This window comes from Nycticebus coucang, chromosome 20 (assembly GCF_027406575.1).
Source record: "Nycticebus coucang isolate mNycCou1 chromosome 20, mNycCou1.pri, whole genome shotgun sequence".
In the NCBI taxonomy this organism is placed as follows: domain Eukaryota; kingdom Metazoa; phylum Chordata; class Mammalia; order Primates; family Lorisidae; genus Nycticebus; species Nycticebus coucang.
The window spans coordinates 48,517,753-48,531,984 of NC_069799.1; the positions used below are offsets into that span (position 1 = coordinate 48,517,753).

Genomic DNA, 14,232 nt, shown 5'->3' on the forward strand with positions numbered 1-14,232 from the left:
ATTGCAAGAGGGACTTTACCTAACAATTGCAATCAGTGTAACTGGCTTATTGTACCCTCAATGAATCCCCAACAATAAAAAAAAAAAAAAAAGAATTTTAAGATGTAATTGGAGATTCAATGGGCAATTCTCAAGTTCAGTATCTCTCCCCCGCTTTCTAATCCAGGTTACATCCCTTTATCGTGTTATTTTATCTCAGCTGTGTGTACTGTGGCTGGCAAGAGGTGCTTTATCTTCCAACTATTATTAAAATCCCATATGGACGCTCAAGGAGCCCAAGAAGAAGAAGTTCTGAATCTTCTTGAACTGTGAGAAATGGAGAACTTCATCAGAGTGACTTATCATGAAAAAATTGACAGTCAAGTCTCTGAATATTACTGGAAGCAGAATGCCAATTTTATCGAAATGAACAGAAATAGCTCCTCATTCAAATGCAAATGTACAACTTATTTTCAAGTGTTTTTCCCTAAGTTGGAATATTTTTTGGTAACTTCTAAAAATGTCTCTCTTTAAAATAGAGTACACATCCTTTCCAAAAAGAAAAAAAGGAAAAATACTCAACATGTTTTGTTTATTTATTTTTATTATTTTTTTTTTAATTTCAGGTTAATGTGAGGGTATAACCAAGTCACAATACTTGAATTTGTTAGCTAGAGTCCCTCTTGTAGTGGTCCATGCACCCTTAGATTGTGCCCATTCAGTGGGAGACCCCAAACCCCCCTCTTTCCCCTCCTTCACTTCCCTTCCTCCACCTTGAATTGAAATGAGTTTTTCTCCTATGTGGGCATGAATTAGATCATCTCCTGGCTTCATATTAGTATTAAGTACATTGGATAGTACTTAAGTACTATCATTTTTTTTATTTTTAATTTTTTAAGTATTTTAAGGAAGTCACATAATTTGCAAAGCTAAAAATTTGGCATGTCTAATCTCATCCTTTATCTTTGAGAAAATTAAAGCAATATGTAGCCCCGGAACAACCATTAGTATTATGATGGGTTCCTAAAGACAGATGTGTTTTTTGCCTTTTAAGAATGTTTTCTCCCGAACTTACATTTCCTTCCACCCCTCAAGAACCCTAAGCTTTCTGTGACTATGCTTGCAAGCTAAATTTAAATTTCTATTTAAAATAGAATACTTCTACAAGTAATCTGAATAAAGGGCAACAAGAACATGTCTATCACATTCACGTATGATACTGAATTGGCTGAAATTGAAAAAATAGGTTAGTTATACAGTTGGGCCTCCATATCTGCAGGGTCACCACCTGTAGATTCAACCAACCACACACACAAGTTATTTAGGATAAAACCCAATGAAAATAATACAAATTAACTATAGTACAACTATGTGCATAGCATTTACACTACATTAATTATTATAAGTAATCTAGAGATGATTTCAAATACACAGTAGGGTGTGTGTAGGGTATATTCAAACACATATGTCATATATCAGGTACTAGAACATCTGTGGATGTTGGTATCTGAGGGTATCCTTGTACCAATCTTCCACAGATAACCAAGGGATAATTGTACCTTGTAATATCAGAACAAAAATTTAAGTGAGAATTGAGAAATTAGAAATAGTCACATACAAAGCAGGGTAGGATTTGGGACAGAGAGGCTAATCACTTACATATCACCTGCATCTCCTTCTTTGAGAACCTTGACCGCCTGACGAGGCACCCCCCAGATTTCCTCTCAGGGGAATCTGGAATTGCAACATAGAGATGAAGGGAATTTTGCTTCATGCTATTAAAAATATTTCTGGGCGGCGCCTGTGGCTCAGTGAGTAGGGCGCCGGCCCCATGTACCGAGGGTGGTGGGTTCAAACCCAGCCCTGGCCGAACTGCAACAACAACAACAAAAAATAGCCGGGCGTTGTGGCGGGCGCTTGTAGTCCCAGCTGCTTGGGAGGCTTGAGGCAAGAGAATTGCTTAAGCCCAGGAGTTGGAGGTTGCTGTGAGCTGTGTGACGCCACGGCACTCTACCTAGGGCCATAAAGTGAAACTCTGTCTCTACAAAAAAAAAAAAATATATATTTCTTAGACATGATATCAGGACTGAAGATGAGTTTCATGACAAAAGCACCACATGCAAAAAAGTTAAAGGACAGGAACTGGAGTTTGAAGTATCACAGAGGAAGTAGATCTGATGTGCAGAAAGAAAAAGATGAGCGATCACTTCTCCAATCACTTCATCTTTCCTTCCTCCTTAATCATCAACTTTCATTGGTGGCACATGGGAGAGGAGGCTGAGGGATTCCTTGGGACTTGGCTATAATGGTGGTTGAAGTTCAAGTTTGGATTTTGAATGTTGGTGTGGGAAGATTCTTTTAATCAACTAGACTTCTTGGGAGATGTGACATGGTCTTGGTGGCCTAGGACAGCAGTCCCCAACCATTTTGGCACAGGGAATGGATTCATGGAAGATGGTTTCTCTAGGGCCTGGGCAGGTGGTATGGTCTCAGGATGATTGAAGTGCATTTCATCTCCACCTCCGACTACCAGGCATTAGATTCTCATAAGGAACGTGCAGCTTGATCCCTCACATGCACAGTTTACAGCAGGAGTTATGCTCCTATGAGAATTGAGTATTTATAGATCACTCTGTTCAGAGTGTGTTAAAAGTTCACTTGATTTCATGATAGCCTTTTAAAGAGGAAATCTGCAGTCTCAATTTTCTTAACAGGTAAACAGTGCACCCTTGAATGTTATATTGAATGAAATATATTTTGGAATTTCTTGCCACTATCTGGAAATGGCAGCTTTCAGTAAAACACTGAAATGAATATATAGTTCTCTGTGGTTTCCACTTTCTCTAAGGAAATAGTAACTGGAGGTGTGTTCTTTCTGAGTTCTTATTCTGAACTTGGCATGTGATAATGAGTAAGGCATGTCACTGACCACTCAGGTGTTTCCCACTTAACTTTGATGTCTATTTTCCATGTCTCCTGACTTTTCTCTCATTGTTTTTATCTTTCTCCTTCTAGGTCACTGGTTGTTTCTTTGTCAGTATCCAGTTTGCTCTTTAATTCATTCTGTTGAATAGATTATTTTTTTTAATTTTTCCTTGAGACAGAGTCTTACTATGTCACCCTTGGTAGAGTGCTGTGGCATCATAGCTCATAGCAACCTCAAACTCTTGGGCTCAAGTGATTCTCTGGCCTCAGCCTCCCAAGTAGCTGGGACTACAGGCACCAGCCACAATGCCCAGCTATTTTTTTTGTTGTAGTTGTCATTGTTGTTGTTTTTTTTTAGCAGGCCTGGGCTGGGTTTGACTGTCAGCCTCTGTGTATGTGGCTGGTGCCCTAACCACTGAGCTGCGGGCACCGAGCCGCCTTTGTAGTTTCAAATCAAAACTTATCACAGGATCAAAAGTTCCCAACCTGTTTTTCAGTGACTCCTCTAGGATGCATGACTCAACTTCTGGGACTCTGAACTAGGTACAGAATAGCATTTCTACATTTTATTACTGATATTTTGAAAATCCCAAAGTGAAACTAAAAACACCTTGCTTTCCTCTTACCTACATGTACAAAATTAATATCTGGTGTATGAAAACATTTTGTTTGCAAAATCTTTTATTTATATGCATTCTGCTAGGGCAGTAGTTCTCAAACTTTCTTTTTTTTTTTTTTTTTTTATTGTTGGGGATTCATTGAGGGTACAATAAGCCAGTTACACTGATTGCAATTGTTAGGTAAAGTCCCTCTTGCAATCAGTTCTCAAACTTTCTAATGCTGCGATATATTTTCATTGTTACAAAGGGGTTGCAATCCACAGGTTGAGAACCACTGGGGAGATAGGTCTCATAGCCAGTCCCACTCTCAAAGGGGTTCATAACTCAAAAACATGAGGAATTACTGCCATAGACCATCAGGTCATGTCTTGTACTTTCTCATTCTTCAGATTTCCACTGGTAAGTTTCTCATGAAAGTGACATCTTCATCATAGGCTCCAGTAATATCACATACCACTCCTGTGTTTGTTTATTTATTTATTTCTATTTTTTTTTTCTTTTTTTTTATTGTTGGGGATTCATTGAGGGTACAATAAGCCAGTTACACTGATTGCAATTGTTAGGTAAAGTCCCTCTTGCAATCATGTCTTGCCCCCATAAAGTGTGACACACACTAAGGCCCCACCCCACTCCCTCCCTCTCTCTTTCTGCTTCCCCCCCTCTATTTTTAATTGACATAATACTTGCATGTATTTGTGGGGTACAGTGCGGTGTTTCAATACATGGGTACATTGAGTAATGATTAAATTCAGCTAATCAGCAATTCCATCCCCTCACACATTTATCAGTTCTTTGTGTGAGACATTCAAATTCTGCTCTTCTAGCATTTTTGAAATACATTATACATTAACGTCGCAATTGTACATTTGTTTGCTTTATTGTCTTTTCTCTGCATGGTAATACCCTCATGAAAAAAGGAACCTGCATGTTTTTACTTCCTCTTGTATCTCCAGGGCCAGACATCACAGGTACTGGGTAAATATTTGTCAGCTAGATGAATGGTTGAGGGAATGAATCACCTATGGATAGAGAAGCTTTTTGTGTGTATGAGCAAGAGCATGTGTGCACACACACTTTAAGTAACTGACAGGGCCTCTTGTGATGTCTGCCAAAACTATGAAGCCTCTGAGAAAAAGTTCTTTCCCTGACGTTTGTCTCTGATATGTAGGAGTAGGTCATGGGAGCCATATTTGTACTACATGATGACGTCATCTTGGACATGGCAACCTTGAGCAGGGTGAATGCTTGTCTCAAAGGTCACCCAGTAAGATTCTTCCTTCAGAATAAGAAAAGAGGCCGGGTGCTGTGGCTCATGCCTGTAATCCTAGCACTCTGTGAGCCTGAGGCAGGTGGATTGCTTAAGGCCAGGAGTTCGAGACCAGCCTGAGCAAGAGAGAGAGCCTGTTTCTACTAAAAAAATAGAAAAAATGTAGCCGGGTTTGTTGTGCATGCCTGTAGCCCCAGCTATTCAGGAGGATCTCTTGAACCCAGGAGTTTGAGGTTGCAGTGAGCTAGGCTGATACCACGGCACTCTAGCCTGGGGCAACAGAGTGAGAGTCTGTCTGTTTCAAAAAAAAAAAAGAGAATAAAAACAAGAGACAGAGACTGGGAAGGGGATCTGCATCAGATTGGGATGGCAGAATTCTAGAGGGAACAAACTCTTGCTGCTAAGGTCATCAGAGCACCCTGATTACTGGTCTTCCCAAGTTCTGAGTGTTCCTGAAGTCTGAGCTTTTCCAGTAGTCTATCAAGTGTTCTTTCCCTAAATAGTTCAGGCTGGTTTTCATTACTTGCAACCGAAGAACATTATCTTGCATATTATTGCTGTTGCAACATTCCACTTCAGAAATCAAGGCCGCCGCTGAGGTGAGCGGCAGCAGTAATAGAGAGGAAGCGATGGGTTCAAAGAAATAGAACTGATGGTGGTAGAAGCTGGTGACAAAGGGCAGGCTTCAATGTGTGATAGTTATGTCTGATATGGGGACAGATGACTTTTAATATGCTCTGTGGGAGAGAAACCTAGGAGATAGTTCATTGGCTCCAGATGAAATCAATATAAATATATGAAAATGATTTCACTACATTTTTGCTTTCTTGGAGCATAGTAAATTGAGTAAGGTTCTCCACCCCCCCATTAAACATGGCGGAACATTCCTCACAGCTACAGAAAGGAGAATTTCCGAGCCTGTGGCTACTTCTTAAAACCACACATGTTCTAATAGGACCTGTCTGTAGGAAAATATGGTTTCTAAAGAAAGCAAAATTTCTTTTGGTAGTACTCCTTGTACAGAACTACTGTTCCAGCCTCCAAGCATCAAGGGTTACCCCTTCCAGGGTCAAGTGGAGGTGCTATGGCAGTGTCCCACAGGCATGGCCTGGAGGCTCACTCTACCAATCCCAGCCCAAATAAACGTGACCTTGTTGTCTACCCTCAGACCAATCCCATTCCCCCTAGATGCTTCCAGGACAATGACTATATAGGCTTGATTCTTACTGCTTGTCAGTCAACAGTGTGCATCTGGTTCTCTTTTTTTGCATCAGCCTAACTCACGGCAACCTCAAACTCCTGGGCTCAAGCAATCCTCCTGCCTCGGCCTCCCCAGTACTGGGACTACCAGTGTTGACCACCACACTTAGCTAATTTTTCTATTTTTAGTAGAGACAGGGGTCTTACTGTTGCTCAGGTTGGTCTCGAACTCCTGAGCTGGAGGGGCCTCTGGTTCCCTTAATGGGCAGTGTGGAGAGCTGGCCCAGCTCTGCCTGCTGGATGGTGTGCAGCACAGTCTCCCAGACACCTCTCCACATGTGGGCCTCCTCGGTCTCCATCAAGGGCTACAGGAGACCTAGAATGCTTTTCTCCCCCTCTGCTTTTTGGAAGACATCCTTCACACCCAGCTTGCTCTGTGCTTCTGCCTCAGCATCCTCACAGACCTGTGGGAATGACTGTGACGTTCTGTGTGGGCTCACTTACCATCTCCCCTGCCGTGTGGAGAGCCCCTCGAAGCCTGAGGTGATATGATAGTATTTCACCTTTTCTCTCAGCAGCTACCACATTGCCAATATTCAACGTTTATTCTGACTTACTCTCGAATTACTCTTTTAGTAGGCCATGACTCCGGGGGTGCAGAGGGCTGGAGAAAGCAAGTAGAGCAGTGGTCCTAGGAAGTTTGTCTGTGTTACATGTGTTGCAAACATATTTTTTTACATGGGAAGTTTATATATACATGTTCTTAGGCACGACTGTGTTTCCCCCATTCCTGAAGCAGACAGGAAGAAGGACTAAGGTCTTTTCTTTCTTTCTTTCTTTTTTTTTTTTACGAGTAAATGTTTTATTCTGAGAATTGATATTATACAATTTAAACCACATAACATTTAGGTAACCACAAGGTATTCTTTAATGTATACTTTAAAAACGTTTTTCTTTATGGCATTTATTTTTATGTCATAGTGTGTGTGTGTTCTTGAATCACATAAGTTAGGGTTCTTAAAAATTATGTATAGATGTTGGAACCATAAATAGAGTTACACAAATGTTGCTTCATTATTTTCCTTATTTAGTACCTACATGAAAATGGAATTGTCCATCGTGATCTCAAGCCAGAGAATCTTCTCTATGCAACTCCAGCCCCAGATGCAGCACTCAAAATTGGTGAGACCATTTCCTGGTGTTTCATGACTTCTTTTTCCAGAGCAGAAGAAATTTATTCTATGGAATTGTAAAATGTTGCTCTATCTAGTTCTGCCTACATTCAATATCTTTGAGTATTTCACCTCTTTAAAGAAATATGCACTGTCTGGTAAGTTTGTGCTCTTTTCTAGATGTAATTCTGGAAATTAGTGCCTAGAAGTTGGTCCATTGCTGGGCACACAAGGAATCATGACTCTTAGAAATGGCAAGGACCTCAGGAGATGACTTTGTATTTTACAGATAAATTTATAGCAACGAGAATGATAGAAAACCTAACACTTGTGTGTGTGGGGTATTAACTTTTATTGCATAAATGATTTGGAGCTTAATTTTAGATAATCAAAACTTTGACATAGAATACTTAGTAGCTATGAGTGAACTAGGCTTGGAGTCACTTGTTTATATGAACAGAGATAAATTAAGGTCTGTAGTTCCTAAAGTAAACTCCTCAGCGGGGTGAACAAGGGTGGATAAGTCTCTCTCTCTTTGTGGAAGGGAGAGTGATTCGCAAAGGCAGTTAAGCAAAGTTAAATGAGATGTTTGTTTTCTGTAGGACTTCCCAAAACTTTCCCATGTAGACTGACATAGAGCGTTCTAGGAGGCATTTCCTAAACTTTACTTGATTCTGGGAACTTATTTTCCCCCTTTCTAGGGCCTTTTCTGTTTCCCTCTCTTCCCCTTTCTTTTTTTCCCTTGGGGGAACAGTGGGAGGACAAAGTAACTATGGTCCCTGTGTCAGACGGAAGTTGGAGGGACATGGTTCCTCAGCTTGCTGTTGGCTGATAGGGGTCCTGTGTGGGCCTCTAAGGGCCTCTAAGTCTCTGAGGAGACTCCGGGGGAGAGCAGCTTCCTCTGGTGTGTGCCTCAGGATGAATAAAGGTGTTACCAGAATTTCTTTCTGCAATAGATCCTTGGTCTCGGGATTCAGAGAATGAATCCACAGACCACAGATCAGTGGTAAGATAGGGTTTATTAGACGGGAAGGAATACAGAAGGAATAAGAAGCACCCGAGCTTCCGGCAGAGGAGAAGACCCAAGTGGGAAGTCCCTGAGCGGGTCCTTTTGTCTAGGTGTCTAAGGTTTTGAGAATTACATTCTGCAATCATGTCTTGCCCCTTTACCTAACAATTGCAATCAGTGTAACTGGCTTATTGTACCCTCAATGAATCCCCAACAATAAAAAAAAAAAAAAAAAAAAAAGAGAATTACATTCTGCCTGGACTTGGTAGATGGGAGACACCATTTGATGTTAATGAGTATATTAACAAATGAATGAATGCAGTCCCTGCAGCTCTGGGCAAAGTGGCAGGGCATTCCCTTTGTGAAATTGCCCAGGCCTAGAAAACTGGGGTCCTCAGTCCAGCCTTGAATGGGGGAAACTTGTAGGAACATACAGAATAAGCATCTTCCTGAGCATTGGCCTTGGGTGAGGGGGTGTCGACATCAGCCTCACTGATTCTGTTCCTCACGACTGGAGCTCCCTCGGCCTCAGGAGCCATCTCTTTGCACAAAGGCAGCTGCGAGGGTCTCTGTCAATCTGGGGTCCTCTGTCTCAGGCGGCTGCTTCTCTTGCTAATAGGTGATTATCTGGTCTGTCCCTTATGGGGTCCCCTCTAAATAGAATTCAATAAAGTCTTTACAAATGAGTTTACTGGAACAAAACCTGCTCCCTGTGTGGTCAAACCCGTGACTCCTGCATCTCAGTGCATATTCTATTTCAGTCTTTGTCAACCTTTTTTTTTTTTTAAATTTATTTATTATTAAATCATAGCTGTATATATTAATGCAATCATGGGGCACCATACACTGGTTTTATATACATTTGACATATTTTCATCACACTGGTTAGCATAGCCTTCCTGGCATTTTCTTATTGTGTTAAGACACTTATATTCTATATTTAGTAAGTTTCACAAGTACCCTTGTAAGATGCACCATAGCTGTGGCCCCACCAATCACCCTCCCTCCGCCTATCCTCTACCCTCCCTTCCCCTCCCCTCCCTTTCTCCTTTCCCCATATTCTTAGGTTATAATTGGGTTATAGCTTTCATATGAAAGCTATTGTCAACTTTTTTTATCTCATACTTGAACCTATAGCTAAACTTTCAAAGCACACTTAAATTATGTTGATCAAAAAAAAAAAAAACAGTTAAAAAATGATGATACTTACTGGGCTTTGAACCTCTTTTGAAAAAATTTGAATTAACTATCTTTAAAATTTTTTGCAGCACGCTGGTTGAAAATCACTTCTCTATTTAAACAAAACCCATCTATTTATACCAGGGTAGTGAACAACCACATTCATAGTGAATAGGTCGATCCACTTAAGTCACAGGGGCAATTCGAGCAGGAGACATTTCCAATACCATGGGATGGCATGATGAGGAGGAAGGGGGGGGTGGCAATGGCAGCTCACTATGGCCAAGGGCCCCACAGATGTATTCTCATTAAATTCTTACAACCCTTTCTGATAAGTATTTCTTTTTCTGATAAGTATTTTTTGAACTCAGTTGTACAAGTGAGGAAAAGTACAGTCAGCATTGATAAAGTGAAGGGACAATATATTATTACGGAGCAGGGGATTTTGTCATTGATCCAGGAAGCATTAGAGGGGCTCCTGGAATTTTTAGCTACCTTAGAATCGGGATGATTGTAAGGCACAAAAAATTAGGCCATGCCTCTGTGGGTTCCTTGCTAAATATGGCGGTAATTACTAGATTAATGGCGTCAGTGAGTGGGGGCCCTTCATGCGTTAAACTTACTCTTAGATACAAAATCTCTTGTAATGAGTTATTATAGGTCATTATGACAGAAACAAAGATGATCACTCAAGGTCAGAATTTAATTTCCCACCCATGCCTAATTATAGATAGTGCATTCTCGATATGCATTTTACCTGAAATTCCATTCACTGTTTTAGAATGAGAGGATGCTTCCTCTTTGCAACTTTAACAAGCACATACATACAAAACCAAAACAAAACATCTTTCTTTACATCTTGGCTGTAATTGGCACCATCCTGCTCTTCCCTGAACATATAAACCAGCCTGGCCCAGCAGCCAGAGACGCGATGAAGAAGGGTTTTTCCCACTAGAATACATCTCTGCAGTACACAGGAAGTGGAAACGTTATGCTGTTTAAATCCAAACGAATAATAAAGAAAATTCTATTCTTTCCTATTGCAAAGTCCACAATGCTAAAACAGGCTGTTTAAGGAAATAAAGAGAAGGCACAAGATATAGCAAGATTTCTTTTCTTTTTTTTTTTTTTTTTTTTTTTTGTAGAGACAGAGTCTCACTTTATGGCCCTCGGTAGAGTGCCATGGCCTCACACAGCTCACAGCAACCTCCAACTCCTGGGCCTAAGCGATTCTCTTGCCTCAGCCTCCCGAGTAGCTGGGACTACAGGCGCCCGCCACAACGCCCGGCTATTTTTTGGTTGCAGTTTGGCCGGGGCTGGGTTTGAACCCGCCACCCTCGGTATATGGGGCCGGCGCCTTACCGACTGAGCCACAGGCGCCGCCCAGCAAGATTTCTTTTCAACCGACTAAAATCTGAATTGAAAGGAAAGTTTTTGAATCTCTTCTTTATTCAAGTTTGCATGATTGAATTTTCTTGGAATTTGCAAAGTTGCTGTGTTTAAATATATTGAAATCCCTCTTGAAAGCCATTTTTTTGCCGACTGTGGTAAGCTTTTAATTACTTTTCCACAGCCAGAAGCTCAGTTCTGATGCTTTCATTGGGATTTGCAAACATTTTTTTCCAAAAGTCAAGAAGAGATTTCAAGCAGAGAAGTGGCTGCTCAGCCCACTGGAGCTGGTAGTTAGTGTGTGTCTGTCCTGCATGTGCTACAGGGTGAGGGCTGGTCCGGGAACAGGGCTGCCCTTCAGTCTGGAACTTTCTCTTCTCCTTTGGACTTGGTTTTTGAGGTACTAAAACTCTTTAATGGCTTGGGAGAAAACTAACCATTTTCCTTCTCCTGGCATAGCCTCAGTTATTTCAGGTAACACTGGCTGCTGTAACAAAATACCCCAAACCAAGTGGCTTAGAAACACACAAATTTAATTTTCACTGCTCTGGAGGGCTGGAGGTTTGAAGTTAAAAGTTTTCCTTTCACTTCCTTGTGTTCCAGGGACTGGGCTTTTACTCACAAAGATGTTCACTATCACACTATGAGGGCAGTTCTATATTTTTCCTCATTTTACAGATGAGAGAACTGAGGTTCCGAGAGGTTAAGTGATTTGCTCAGGGCCACAGAGCTAATCAATGGCAGAGCCCGCACCTGAGGCCGAGCAGGCAGACTCCAGCTGCTGCTTCTACAGTTGCTGCGTGAGAGGAATGAAAACGTGGGCAGCTGGATCTGACCTCTCCAGCATCCTGGGGTACCTCCTCCCAGGAAATTGCAGCCCTCAGAACAGCTACTCCATCAGGCTGATATTTGCTTGGCCGTGAAAGTGCTTGGAAGGGAAGTTAACAGGATTTGGTGGAATCTTTAAGACTCTCTCTTCTCGGGCACCCTAGGAACCCTTGGCTTCCAGAATTAACATCTCCCAATTGTTTTATCATAAATGCTGAGCAGGGGAGCGACATGGCGGCTCTTTGCAGGCTGAGTGTCCTCTGCGGTGCCCAAGGAGGCCGAGCTCTGTTCCTCTGAGCCTCAGTGGTCAGACCTGCTTATGTCTCAGCATTTCTCCAGGACCGACCTGGCCCAGGGTGGTGTGGAGCGCAGCACATACACTGTCACCCAGCCACCACTCTGCTTCCAAGGCTGCATCTCTCCACTGGACTAGTGAGAGGGTTGTCAGGGTTTTGCTCCTAGGCCTACTTCCAGCTGCTTATTTGAATCCTTGTTCTGCGATGGACTAATCCTTGGCTGCAGCCCTTACTCTCCAAAGTCACTGGGGCCTTGGACAAGTTGTTACTAACTATGTTCATGGGGACACATCGCAGAAAGCTGCCAAGGCAGGCCTTCTGGCACTTTCAGCTTTAATCTTTGCTGGGCTTTGTTATTTCAGCTATCATGATGTGGGTATCTGCAGAGCTGTTGCCATGCTGTGGAGACTCTGACCTTTTTGACTTCCTACCTTAAGAATTGATTGTATGCCTCCTTTTCTCTGCTTTGTTGTGCCATTCAACTCATAATAAGGAAGAAATAATTAAGTCCATTGGTGGACAACGCTCTTGTTATAATCATGTGCTTATTTTTAAATATTTCATTTTTGAGAAAAAGGTTCAAGAGGTATTATAGTCAAGAAATGTTAAGACTGAGTTTCATATTATACTGAGTTAATGGAGTTGTCTCTCAACTTCCAACAAGACTCATAGTTTAACAAAACTTTATGCAACTATATGAGCTTTTGCCTTTTATCAGTCTAAGAGATTTCAGCTTTATTACTGTCAACACATGATCAGACTTACATATTTGGTCTGGAAATAAGGGACAAAGGGAAAGACTGTTAATTCATGAATAATGACTTGGAGGAAAATTAGATGGTTTAATTTTTGAAAAAATCCCTCTCTGCTTAGTTGATACCAGCTACTGATGGTTACATGTCCTAGGGAAACTCTAAAATTAGGAAATACTGATATCTGTCTTACATTCTGAATTTCTAAATCCTAGGAAGCAAAGCTTGGAGAGCTTCTGAATGTAGAGAAGTTCCCTGTAAGGACTAGATGCCCCTTGTAGATGTATCAAAATACTATCAGTTCTAAACTGAGACTTAATCCTCAAATGTGTTTTACTTGTTCTAAAATAATCTGTCTCACAGACCGTTTGGCACATTTTCATCACCCCCATGATCGCATTAATGTACACAGCTATGATTTAATAATGAAAAAAACCAATACAACAAAATAGAAAGGTAATAAACCAATCTACACACATATGAAAAAAAATAATAATCTGTCCACAAGTATAATGTATAAGTAATAAATTGTTATTTTCCCATTGTAGAACCCCAACATGAAAATGTATTCTATGAAAAGAAATTTTTAAAAATGTTGTATAATAAAAATATATGCTACTCTTTTATGTAAAAAAAAATAAATAAATGCTGAGCAGGCCATTCAAATGCTCTTTGGGTTAGCATGGTAATTGGAAAGTCTTTATTGTTATTATTATTATTATTTAGACAGAGTCTCACTTTTCTTTGAAACATCATGAAAGATCTTGATGATATTAAATGGCTACCTGGAAAAAAAACAATGATGAAAATCTCAGTATTTTGCATTGCCAGAGTGAAACCAAAGACAGCACTTGCCTGGGTAAATTGCAATTAAATGCACATAGTCAGGTAGGAGGAGTCTGATGCCAAGAGGTATTGGGATGAGCAAGAATTAGAAAATGAAGAGAAAATAGGTGGATCACCCCGCTTGCAGTGACATGCAGATTACACCACAATCCACAGTCTTTCAAGGCTTTCAATTTGACTTGTAAATATTCAAATCAATATAAATAACATTTATTAAGTGCTAATTAAGTGCCCTGAAATAGAGGTTTGGGGAAGGGAGTATGTGAAAGATTTGATGACATTGGTGCTCCTGAGATTTATGGTTTATGCATCAGTAAAGCAGAGGTTTAAAATAGACTTGCTGCTGCTTCTGCCAAGTAACGTATTGTCACTATCACCGTAATGATAGTGACATTTTATGTAGAACAACAATTAAAAATGTAGTGAGGACGTGATCTGAGACAAGAGATTGCTCTACAAACGGAATAGATTTAGCATTGTAAAGACGTTTCTTGGTCATCCTGAGCTTCTCATTCTCAGGAAAGTCCGGGGAGGGTGAGAGTTTAATTAAGGAGGTGACATGAGCTGACTCACAGAATTCATATGGAATTAACAAGATTTGTTGAGCACTTCTTGGTTCCAGGCACTGTGCTAAGTGCTGTGCATACATTTTATTTAGTCCATACAAGAACCTTGTGAACATAAATAGACAACCATCAGAATGGGAAAAGATATTTGCATATCATGAATTGTACAAAAGCTTGATAACTAGGATCTACAGAGAACTCAAA

General features: G+C 40.8%; 1 long non-coding RNA gene and 1 pseudogene across 2 annotated transcripts in view; both read left to right on the plus strand.

Annotated features, from left to right (window-relative positions):
* LOC128572979 (uncharacterized) overlaps positions 1-14,232 on the plus strand; it is a 76,010-nt gene that overhangs the window by 57,492 nt on the left and 4,286 nt on the right. For both annotated transcript variants that reach the window (XR_008376288.1, XR_008376287.1), the window contains exon 2: positions 7,083-7,173. This is a non-coding gene — a long non-coding RNA (uncharacterized LOC128572979). The remainder of the gene's footprint in view (positions 1-7,082; positions 7,174-14,232) is intronic.
* LOC128572978 (succinate dehydrogenase [ubiquinone] cytochrome b small subunit, mitochondrial-like) lies at positions 11,800-12,308 on the plus strand (annotated as a pseudogene).